At 37.1% G+C, this 12,417-nt stretch overlaps 1 protein-coding gene across 1 annotated transcript in view; it reads right to left on the bottom strand.

Annotated features, from left to right (window-relative positions):
• Positions 1 to 12,417, bottom strand: part of gtf3c2 (general transcription factor IIIC, polypeptide 2, beta) — a 107,007-nt gene that overhangs the window by 79,770 nt on the left and 14,820 nt on the right. The window lies entirely within an intron of this gene.

The raw sequence follows: 12,417 nt of genomic DNA, 5'->3' as shown, positions 1-12,417 counted from the left end.
TAGCGAAGATTTTGCCTGCAATGGAGAGCAGCGTGATTCCCCTGTAGTTTGAGCAGTCTGATTTCTCGCCTTTGTTTTTGTACAGGGTGATGATGATGGCATCACGAAGGTCCTGAGGCAACTTTCCTTGAAAAAAACATGCAGTTTGGCATGCAGAGTTTTGCTGTCAGCCTTCCAGACCTCTGGGGGGGATTCCATCCATACCTGCTGCTTTGCCACTTTTCAGTTGTTCAATTGCCTTATATGTCTCTTCTCGGGTGAGGACCTCATCCAGCTCTAGCCTTAAGGGCTGTTATGTAGCAAAGATAAAAATACATAACCAATGCTTCAGGCTTGAGACCTTGATGAAAGGCTTGATAACACATATTACGTACATTGGTAGGATGACAAACCTACAATATTTTCAGGCCTCGTCTGCTTGGTAAAGAATTAGCTTCATATCTAAGGGAACAGGCTATCAAGCTATAGGTACACACTTCAGAGAAATGGTGGGGTACTTTGTGACTTTGGTTTTCAGGCCTTGGGACCCGGCCCACACACAGATACTGATTGCAGTGAAGATTTGTTTTTCTCTGCTGTGCTATTGGCAAAAAGTGTTGCCAAACAATTATTAATTGCAATATGTCTACTATTAACCTTGCTCCAATAGCCAGGGCTCAAAAGAAAGTGGTAAGGTACCATGACTTGAATAAGGCACAAGAGGATATGTGCGATGAAGAATATCAAACTATGCGCCCATAGCCCCCTTTTCATAATTAAGCATCAATTTGCAGAAAATAGGATAAGGAGTCTCTTGCTTGCACTAAATAGAGCAATTGCTCTGACCTTTTTTTCCCTTTTTCTAACAGACTCCAAAGTTTAATTTTTTCATTAGACTGACGCTCTCTCTAACAATATTTCATTTTATTTACAATGGCATCACTCAAAAGTAGAAAAATTTGTAAGGAAGTTAAAAACAGGAAAAACAGAAAGAAAAATGGAAAGCCTAAGGAAAATCCTAAAGAAACTCCATTAACAGTGGAAACTTCTCAAGAAGATGCATTCCAAACTGAATGAAAGATTATTAAGTCTATAATTGACAATTAGAGGTTTTGAAAGCCAACTGGCTGCCCTGAATTAGAATTGAGACTCATAATGGTCAAATCTCTACACTGGAGGAGGGTGCAGTTGAGCATGATCAAAGGTTAGATTCTTTGGAGCAGACCAACTTCCACTACACAACTTGACAAGTTTAAACAAAGTAATTGATTTGAATAGTTACAGTTGCAGACTGAATCTACATATTATTGGTTTGCCTGAATATACAGAATCTAGTGACTTAATTAAATTCTTATCAAATTTTTTGTTCAAGGTATTTGGGGGACTTGTACTACAGAAGCCTCCTATCTTGGATAGAGTGCATCAGGCTTCAAGATTGAAACCTTCACCAGAGTTAAAACCTTGACCAATGATTCTGTGCCTGCATTACTTTCAGACCAAGAAAATTATAATCGTGAAACACGACAACAGAAGAAGCTTAAATACACGAAATTTGAATTCTGCATCATGGAGGATCTCTACCCCGAAATTATTACTGAGAGAGGACAGTATAAACCAATGATGGCAGAACTGTAAAAACAGGAGTTTTGAAGTTTCCTATAGTTTCCAACATGTTTGAGAATTGTACTGAAAGGTGGTCCTCTTAAGTGGTTTTGTTCAGTGGGAGACACATGGAAATTCTTGGATCAGTAACCTTCTATTTCACATTTAATATGAATAGTTTAACTTGACTCCAGGGACTTTACCTTTGATGAACTTAACGATGACTTGAGAGGAACGAACACCCTGTTAAGTTTGGATGATGTGAACTGGTTAATAATTTGATTTAAAGCATTTTATTTGGATCAATGTATAATTTGTTTTCTTAATATCTTTTTTAGTTAGTATTCTTAATATCTTTTTTAGTTAGTATTCTTCTCCTGAGGATATCCAAGATATCCTATTGTTTTCAACACTACATTCTTTTTAGGTTAAATGGATGATGTACATTAACTGGCTTTCAGACAGAACATCGTTTGTAATTCCAGCTTGTTTTGACTACATTATATTGGGAATTTATTTTTTTTGTATTTTGGAGCTTAGCCAACTGGAGCCAATGGGGGTCAGGATGCTAGTTAGCTTGCTATTCTACTATAGAATATAGTTGGGGAGGGATAAGTAGATTAGGTTTTTTCCTTCGGACTGCCTTGGAATTCCAACCTTACCAGTTTAAGTGCTTCGTTGCTTGGTTTTCTCCATGGTCTATAAACCTCCCTTTGGATGTGGGTTTCTCTTGCTCAATATATATTGTGCTGTTTATAGACTTGCGCAGTTTTCAAACATAATGAATGACAAGGTTTTTAATTTAGTATCGTGGAATTTGAATGACCTGAATAATCCAATTAAACAGAAAAAAAGTTTTTACTGTGTTTAAAAGGCTACAGGCCAACATTATATTTGCACAGGAGATGCATAATTAAGGGGAGGATAGTCAGTGTTTTAAAAAAAATTTTGGAAGGGCTAACAATTTTATTCTTCATCCCAAGCTAAAATTAAATGAGTTTCAATTTTTATTGATTTTTTCTCATTTTTTTTTAAAACAGTGAAATTGTAAATATACAATATATTAAACTTCTTACAAACAAAACAAAAAGTCTCTCCCTCCCATACATAAAGCTCCATTCACCATCACAGATCTTACATATATTTTAAGTATATCGAGTACTGTTGTGGAAATATACACACATACATACACTTTTATACCTTTTTTCCCTTTTTATTATTGTATCTGGGCCCCTATGTGGTTCAGATATGGCTGTCAGACATTTACAAAAGTATATTTATTCTTTAATTTATACGGGATTCTTTCCATAGGTATCCAGCTGTTCATTTCCGCAGACCACTGTACTATAAGTAGAGGGGAGTCGGACTTCCAAATGATTGCGACTGCCAGTGCTCTTTTTATAAATGAGATTTGCTATTTGGTCAATTTGTCACTGATTTCCATGAAATTTCCTAATAGATACAACTCTGGGTCGCCCATGAAGGCTGCTCCTGTAATCCTGGTTAATCTTTCTGCAATTTATTGCCAATTTTTTAAAATTAAGACCAATTGGTATGTGAAAAAGTTTCCTGTCTCAGTCCCACATCTGAAATTTTGGCTTTTGATCGGTGTAACTTTTGTGGGGCAAGATACAATTGGTGAAAAAAATTATACTGAACCAGTCCGTATCCTGCATTTATAATTGATGTCATGCCATCCTTACACCAATCTAACCGAAATCACCACACCCCAGTCCGACTCCCATCATTCCCTTGACCCCTGCAACCCTGGTTTTGCACTTTCGTTTTGGAGAGCATAGTACACTTTTGTTATAAATTTTGGTGCATTGCCCATCCCAATCATTCATTCAGTTTCACTAATTTCAGGTGGGGTCAACGTTGGTCCCCATCTTTCTCTTGAGAACAATCCAAGCTGGAGAAAACAGAAGGCCCCATTGGCCACTCTGTATTTAATTGTTCAAAGGATATAAGAGTTCCTTCCATGTAAAAGTCCTTAATATATCTTATATTTTTGTCATACCACAAATTTAATATTCTATTGCTCATGTGCATAGGCAATAACACATTCTTACACAATGGTCCTTTTATTAATATCCCTATTTTTTCACAATACATTAATTAATTTCTTGTATATCCTTTCTAATCATATGTATTTGAAAGGTGTTATCTGTCTTTTTCTTTAGTGATTTGAAACTCCATTCAGAGATAAAGTCTTTCGCTTCCTCCCCTCCTCCATTGAGTAGATTCCCATTTGAATCAAAGATAGGGGATTGTCTACAGTGAAGGTGGCTGCGAGAAATCCAGCCTGTGCAGCCAGGTAATATTTTTTGAAATCTGGAAGCCTAAGTCCTCCCAGCCCATAGTCCCACATCAGTTTTTCCAATGCAATACTTGGTACCTTATTATTCCATCGGAACTGACTAATATGGTTGTTTAAAAAAAGTTTTTAAGCTACTAAAAAGAAATGGACAGCAACTGAAAAAAAGGAATTGCAGTCTTGGTATCACTTTCATTTTGACACAGTTAACCCTTCCAACCAAAGTAATCAGTAAGTCTCTCCATTTCTGTAGGCTATCTTCCCAAGAAGAGGGACATAATTTAGTTTGTTCAGATTTTGCAAGTTATTGTCAGTTGCTATTCCAAGATATTTTATTCCATCTGCCTTCCATTTAAATTTACTTCCTTTTTGGTATCTTTCATATTCAAAATTTGTTAATGGCATTATCTCACTTTTATCCATATTTATTACAAAATATGGCTACAAAGCCTGATATTCTTCCATAGATTTCTTGTGTTCCTTGTATTTTTTCAAAAGATTTAGCTGGTTCTGATAGGTACAATAGCACATTATTGGCAAATAGACTGATTTTGTGCTCTTCTTGCCAGACCTTGAAGCTTTTTATATCTGGATCCCTTCTTATCATCTCCGCCAGATGTTAAATCCCTAAAATAAAAAATTCTGGGGTCAGGGAACATCCCTGTCTACTCAATCTAATCAAGGGGAACACCCACTGACATCTTATTATTTGTTTTTATTTTAGCCTGTGGTTTATGATATAAAGTGTTTATCCAATTTAAAAATGTTCAGCCTATTCCAAATTTTTCCAGTTTTAAATAAAAAGAGCCATTCCAAATGGTCGAATGCTTTTTCTGTGTCTAGGGAGACTGTAATACTTCTGATTTTGTCATGCGTATTATATTAAATAATCTTCCTAGACCATTTGAGGAATGTCTTCCTTTAACAAATCCCGCTTGGTCTGTATGTATCAGAATTGACAACTATTGTCCTAACCTATTAGCCAATGCTTTAATTAGTATCTTATAATCAGCATTTAATAGGGATATTGGTCTGCATGACAAAGTTTTTTGGGGGTCCTTATTCTTTTCTTTGGTTATGTTGTAATAATTACAGTTGAGAATGACTCTGGGAGGATCTGTGTTTCCACAGCTTGGTCCAGGATGCCCATTAAAAAGGAACATTAATAATTCTTTGAATTGTCTATAAAACTTAGGTGGAAATTTATCCTTTCCCATTGATTTATTAGCCTGAGGGTGCTCAGGGAGTTTTTGATTTCTTCCCTTGTGAAGAGAGTATCTCCTCTCTCGGAAATTCGACATTTTGCAAAAATTCTTCCTTTTCATTCTCATCTCCTCGTAATTCTGATTTGTACAGTTTTGTGTAGATTGTCTGTAATTGTCATTAATTTATTTTTGCTTATATACTAGAGTCTGTTTTTATAGCATTTATCATTCTTGATAACTCCTGTTTTAATCTGCCAAGCTAAAACTTTGTGCACCCGTTCACCCAACTCACAGAATTGTTGTTTAGTTTTTAAATATAGCCTTTTCTGTTCTACATGTTTGTACTGTATTAAATCTTATCTTTTTATTCTCCATTAATCTGTATTCTTCTTGTTCTTGGATTTTTTTCCTCCAAACTATTTACTTCTGCTATATGTTCCCTCTTAACATTCTTTGTAGAGTATATAATTTTCCCCCTATCAGAAAACTATTATTAGTAGGTGGCAGATTTATTTCACAAAATATTTGTCTCATAAATTCGCAGATCTGTTCTTTTAAGCAATGTAGTATTGAGACGCCATCTGTATACATGGTTGCTATAGTAAATATTAATGGAGAATAGTCTGATAGAAGCCTAGGTAGATATTGTTTTTAATCACTACTTTTTAAACTGGGTAGACATTAAAAAATAAGTCAATCCATGTATGTGAGTCGTGCCCCCTGAGTAAAAAGAGTTCTCTCTCTCTCTGGGATTTAATTGCCTCCATACATCAATAAGATTTAGATCTTTCATAAATTAGATTGTGTTTTTTACTGTTTTCGCCCTCATTATTGTTCTTGCCAATTTATCTAGTATTGGATCCAAGCAAAAATTAGTCTCCTCCAACTAATATATTTTGTCTTCCCTCTGCTTCATAAAAGCTTCATTGTCATAATTCAGGGCATAAATATTCATAAATGCCCATGCTTCTCCATAAATTTTAGTGTGCCATTACATACCTTCCAGCTTGATCAATCGAAGTATCTTCTATAAACACTGGTATATTTTTTTTAATTAGAATGGTCACCCCTCTTGCCTTTGAACCAAAGGAAGACATTATTTATCCCACCCATCCTCCCTCTAATTTATCATGTTCCAATTTGATAAGATGTGTTTCCTACAAAAAGATTATATCCTCATTTAATTTCTTTGTATGCCAAGATCCTCTTCAGCATCCCATTTATCCCGTTAATATTAAGACTAATAAACTTTAGTGCTTAATCCATACTAGTTTTCACACAAAAATTGTTTAACAATAATATCTTCCCAATTTTCTAAATACTGTTGTAACATTTCCCTATTAAAAGACATTTCCAACACATACATTTCCCTTTTAAGAAACACACACAAATCCCTAGCTCTATGACAGTGACGTTGACAATAGTACCCAGAAGCCTGTGAAAAAAGCTCACAGGTTCTTCCCATGACGCCATCTTTTAAAATTGCTCCTCTCCCAGCACCATCTTCCCCCATACCCCCCAAGTCAGAGTTCCCACCTTTGTCTTTTCAAAGCTCTCCATATAAACCAGTTTTTTCCCCCCTTTCACAGTAAAAACAAGACAGCTCAGTACTATTAATACAAATAAAAAGATACATCTTTTAGTTAGCCCCGTTTTGAAATGGTCTTTCCAGTCCTTTCAGCTGGCAACTTTAATCTTTTCATAACTTTCTTAAAAATTCTTCCACTTCTTTATTCTTGAAAATTTATTGATTACCTTCGGAGATATCCACCCTCAGCGTTGTTGGATAAATCATTGAATATTTGAAGATTTTAAGATCGTCAAATTCCCTTCTTTGTTTGATCAAGCCAGGACTGAAGTCCTGGAAAAACATTACTTTTGCATTGTTCACCACTAATGGGCCATTATTATATTTTGAATATTCATATGCTGCTCCCGGTAACTGAAAAGTCTTATCAGGACTAGTCATGGTAGGTGTTTGCTGGTTCTTCTGGGTCTGAGGGTCTGGTGAGCCCCTTCAATTTGCAGCTTTGCATTTAACTTATTTTGCCCCAGCATTTGTGGGATCCATATTTTAAAGAAACTCATCACATCTTCTCTCTTTTCCTTCTCTCAGTCCAAGGATTCTTACATTGTTACGTTTACATAGCTGATCTTGTCGATCAGTCCTTTCTTTTCTGTCCCATATTTTTGCTTTTTCTTCCAGTGCCTTCAGCCTGCCTTTTTTGTCCAGATCAGCTTCTGAATGAGTTCACTGAAGTCTTCCACAACTTTAATTTGCATTACCTTCTCTGATATATCTCTCAATGATTCCATACTCGCAAAATGACTACATAAAGTTTCCATCATGTTCAGGATGGAGACTACATCTTGGGCCGACTCCCCAGCTCTGCTGGCTTCAGCTGGTCCCAAGGCCCCTGCTGAGTCACTCTTCATCAGGGTTCCACTCAATGTTCCTTGCTGAGCTGTCACTTTTCAGTTTTTGTTCTCTGTTGCCTTTGTCATTTAGTACTTGCTTTATCCATTTTTGATGATAAAATTCTCAATTTTTGAGCTTTTAAACTGTCTTTTTAATACTTTTTATGGAGAGCTTTTTCAAAACACCTGATCAGCTCATTAGCATGGCCACGCCCCCAATTTTTATTGATTCTTTTACTCTGTTTATATATTTTGATACTATCACAGACTCCAATGGCAGGTTTCTAATTATAACTGGTTCCCGATGTAAAAGATTTTGTGGTGGCCAACATTTATTCTCCTAACTTTTTGACGATCCAGTATTTTTTAAAAGTGTGTTTTCATCACTGCTGAATGTAAATGAATATAGGTTGCTTATGGAGGGAGATTTTAATTGCTGTCTCAATCCTTTGATTGATAGATCAGCCTCCAATCAGATACTCCAAAATAAATGTCCATCATGGTTAAATCTGGAATTTAATTTAGTCGAGAAATTTTGGATGGTTTTTCCAATTGGCAGCTGCCCTTCCTTTTGAACTTAAGGTTAGTAAATTGATAACCAAACCTATACCCAAGCACACATTACAGATATGGTTTCAGTTCAGGAAATTCTTTGATTTAAAGAACTTTACTCTATCTGGATTTATTCTATCTAATAATTTGTTTTTCAACTAACTGAATGCCCGAGCTTTTTCATTTTGGAAGCCTAAAGGTATTCTTTATTTTCAGGATTTGTTCATGGAATATTATCTTTATGTCCTTTGAACAACTTTCAAACAAGTATGGTCTGCCTAATTCGCATCTATTTAGATATTTTCAAATTAGACATTTTTTGAATGCTATATTATTTCATTTTCTCCTGCTAAAATTAGTCCGATATGGTTGCTTTTTTGGTTTGAACCACTCTCAGAAGGCTTTAATAGCAATTATATGTTATTAAAATTATAACCAGTCTTGACTGATAAATTTAAAAGGGCGTGTTTTCCTGCAGAGACAGAGGAAAAGATTCTTGAACTAGTTAATAGCTCTTCAATGTGTGCTTGAAACTCCCTATATACTACTTTAAATTGTTCACTTTAAGGTAATACATAGTGTGCTTATGTCTAAGGACAAACTTGCCCATATTCTTCCTAATTTTAATACAATCTGTGACAGGTGTAATTCACAAGTGGCTTCATTGACCCAAATGTTTTGGTCCTGTCCAGTTTTGAAAAGATATTGGAAAGATATCTTTGGTACTAATTCTTGCAATTTTAATTGATTTACAGTCAAATCCCCTAATTGCTCTTTTTAGAGTTCCAGGAGCAGATGAGGGTCATTGTCCGGCATCTGCTCATCGGATGATAGCTTTCACTACCCTGACAGCTCGGATAGCAATTCTTTTTAGATGGAAGGACCCCACTCCTCCTACTATAGTTCAGTGGTTTTCTCAAACCATGGCCTATTTGAATTTAGAAAAGCCACCAGATTCTTCTATTAAATTTGAAGAAACTTGGCGCCCATTTATAGTATTTTCATATGATACAAGTTCTAAAGTGTTTCCTTTAGAGTTGTTGTTCCTCTTGATATCATCAATTTTCTCTTGTGGGTGAGGACTAGACTCTTATGTTTGAGGAATGCTGTTCCAAGACTTTCCACTGATTATTTGTGTGTGTTTTTTTTTTAAAACATAGGGGGTTTATTACAATGTGAATTATTTTTTTCTCTGTCTGTAAATGGGGAGATGAAGACACTTATTTTTCATTGGCGGTTTTAAATCATGCATCCTTATTCTCTCCGTGCATTGTCTACTATATGTTTCATATATTAAAATCAATTAAAAGAATGAAAAAGAAAATAGGATAAGCATAGGTGAATGAAAGCAAACAGACTGGATTTCAAAAGATTAACAAGATGGATCCCCTTCTTCTCATGCCCAGTTCACCACCATCTTCCCAATAGCAGTTGGGGATAGTTTTTAAACAATGGCTTTGCTGGCAATGCTCAGATGCCAATATCCGAAAAAAAAATCTACCAGTCTATCAACTGCCACTAAACTTTGTTTTATTCCTACCATCTTAGATAGCCATTCTCCCTTTATCCCAAGACTGAGAACCAGCCTTCCACATACAAATGTTCTGTTCTCCAGAAATCCTCCCTCCACCCGCCCACTGCAAATGGATTTAGCTTATTCACAAGTTAAAAAAAAAACCCTTTCAAATCTCTCTCATGCCTACATGTGCTACAGCCGTCGCTGCAGATGATTAACCAGAGACCTACACTCTGATGTCCAGACATGCTTGGGCAGACCAGCCAAACAAGAGCAGGGAAAGCTTTGGGATCATGTGCAGAATGCAGGCAATGGATGATGCAGGTCAGAGTTTAAGTAGTTTAGACTGTAATGGAGACAGAGTTGTAAACCAAGGACACGTCTTGCTCAGTTTAACCTCATTTGTTCTGCTGTGAGATTTAGTAACCCATACATCTGGTGACCTCGTTTCTACACAAAACTTTCCTTTCATGTGTGGAAATGGCTGATAATAGAAATGGTACAGTGGTAGTCGAAGTAAAACTCGACATCCCCACCTTTCCAACAACCAATGCACGAATGTGGTTTTCCATTCGATCAATGTCACGAGCTAGAGGATGAAATTCAGCTATCTTGCAGCTTGCTTCCCAGAGAAGATCACCTTAATCTGCCATCTGTTGGAAGGCCAACCCTTCACTATTTATTCAGATCACCAGCTGCTCACATATCCCTAATCGCACAAGAACATAGAACTATTCGCCGTGGGAAATTCACCATCCTGCAATTCTCCAGTGAAATCATGCACATCCAAGGAAAAGCAAATCCTGTTGCTGATGCCCTATCAAGATAAAGTGAATGCTCTTCACATGACGACAGCAATCTATTTTAATGCAATGGCTTGCGAACAGCATACTGATTCAGAGCTCGCTTTGAGCAGGTCCACCTTGACTTGGATAACCACTCCCATCATCGAAAGGTTATTCTTGTTTGTTCACCTGCGAAGATCAGACTACATCTCACCAACATCTCAGTGGAAACAGTAGCCCAAGCTTTCAAGGATTTCAGCCTTAGGTGTACTAGGTACGATTACAATGGACCAAGGACCATAATTTAAGCACTCTTCGAAGCACTTACTGTCCTTTTGGACACAAACCAGATTAGGACGACAGCCTACCATCCACAAGCAAGCTGCCTCATTGAACGTTTCCATCGACAGCTAAAAACAGCATTGACAACCAGGGAGAAGCATCTAGTGGAGCTAACGGTTGGCCGTGGTCCTGCATGGCATTCGTATGGAAATAAAAGCAGATCTAGGATGTTCAGCAGTGGAAATGGTCTCTGGTACCACTCTGACAAATCCTAGGGAATTTGTCAAACCAGCCATGGCCAAACCATATAATCCTGTCAATTAAGTGGACTGTTGACAAACAATGTAGTTACTCAGGCCAATGTCACAAGTATCTACAATGATCTACGAACCAGCCAACTTACAATGTTGCATATCTTAGTTCGACACAATGCCATTTGCCGATCTCTCCAGCAAGCATACAAGTCATCCAATGTCAACCCAAAAATTCCATAATCCATAGGATCCATGGTATCCAATCATTTAAAGCCAGTACATGTCAAGAAGCAGCCAACTATGCCTACGCCACCCACCAAACCGGTGAAGTCACAAGACCCCAGCCATTCCTGCCAATGACCGTTCACTTAAGCGCCAAACATGATCAGGCTGAAAAATCATCCTGCCAGACCGATATATGGCAGGACAAAGCCAGATATACACCACCTCGTATGACTCAGAGGCTGAAGTGGGAGCTGTCACGACCTCATGCCTACATGCATTTTGTATGGGGCCGGTAGCCACTGGTGACTCACTGGAGGCTACACTCAGAAGTCCATTTGTGCCTACGCGGGTCAGTTAAGAGCAGGGACAGCTTCAGGGTCACGTGAGGTGCTGCCAATTGGCCAAGAAGGACAGAGCTTCAGCAGTTCAGACTGTAATGGTGTTGTGCTTAACAAACTAAGGATTCAAGGTGTCTTGCTCAGCTTCACCTCATTTGCTGTTCTGTCATAAGATTTAGTAATCCTATACACCGTCAAAACTTCTGTTGACTCTTCCAATATCTCTTTAGTATTAACTCTCATTTTCAGCTCATTTTACCAATTATTGTGAGATGCTTGATGACATTAAAAGCCATTATATAAATGTAAATTATCATGGTACACACCATCACAAGCTCAAAAACTCTTCCAAATTCATCATCTATGGTGCAGCTTTTTATTCAATTAGCGCAACATTAATTGGTTCACATTTCTTAAACATAAATGTCTGAAAAAATTATATCTGCAGTTTTCAGCCATGAACCTTCTGAAATAATTTCAGACGGTTAATGTAGACAGCATCCTGGTTTTAATTCAAGATGGATATGGCTCTAATGCCACTCGAGTGAAGGGATAAAAAAGTTAATTGGCTTGCAATAAAGTTGGAAAGCTTCCAGATACAATCAAGGGTACAATACTCGTAACAGATTTCTATCATTATAGCTGGAGTTTGGAGAAGTGGAAAAACATGATCTCAGTTTTAAAATGACACTAAAGAAATAATGTCCTAAAAATTATCATTCTCATCTGACAGAGACAATAACCCCAGTCATAATCCACAATGCAATCCAGATGAGTGGAGACCAATTATATGCCTGACCCAAGCAATGAGGATCAGTAATATCAGATCTCAGCCTGATCTGCATGTTTAATTCCTGTCCATTAAGATGGGATTTTATCAGTGATCTAGGGGAGTACCAGGCAAGATAACCCTAAACTTTCACCCTAGAACATTAAAGTTAAAT

The sequence above is a fragment of the Narcine bancroftii genome, chromosome 6, assembly GCF_036971445.1.
Source record: "Narcine bancroftii isolate sNarBan1 chromosome 6, sNarBan1.hap1, whole genome shotgun sequence".
Classification (NCBI taxonomy): Eukaryota; Metazoa; Chordata; class Chondrichthyes; order Torpediniformes; family Narcinidae; genus Narcine; species Narcine bancroftii.
This window is presented reverse-complemented; position numbering and strand designations above follow the sequence as displayed.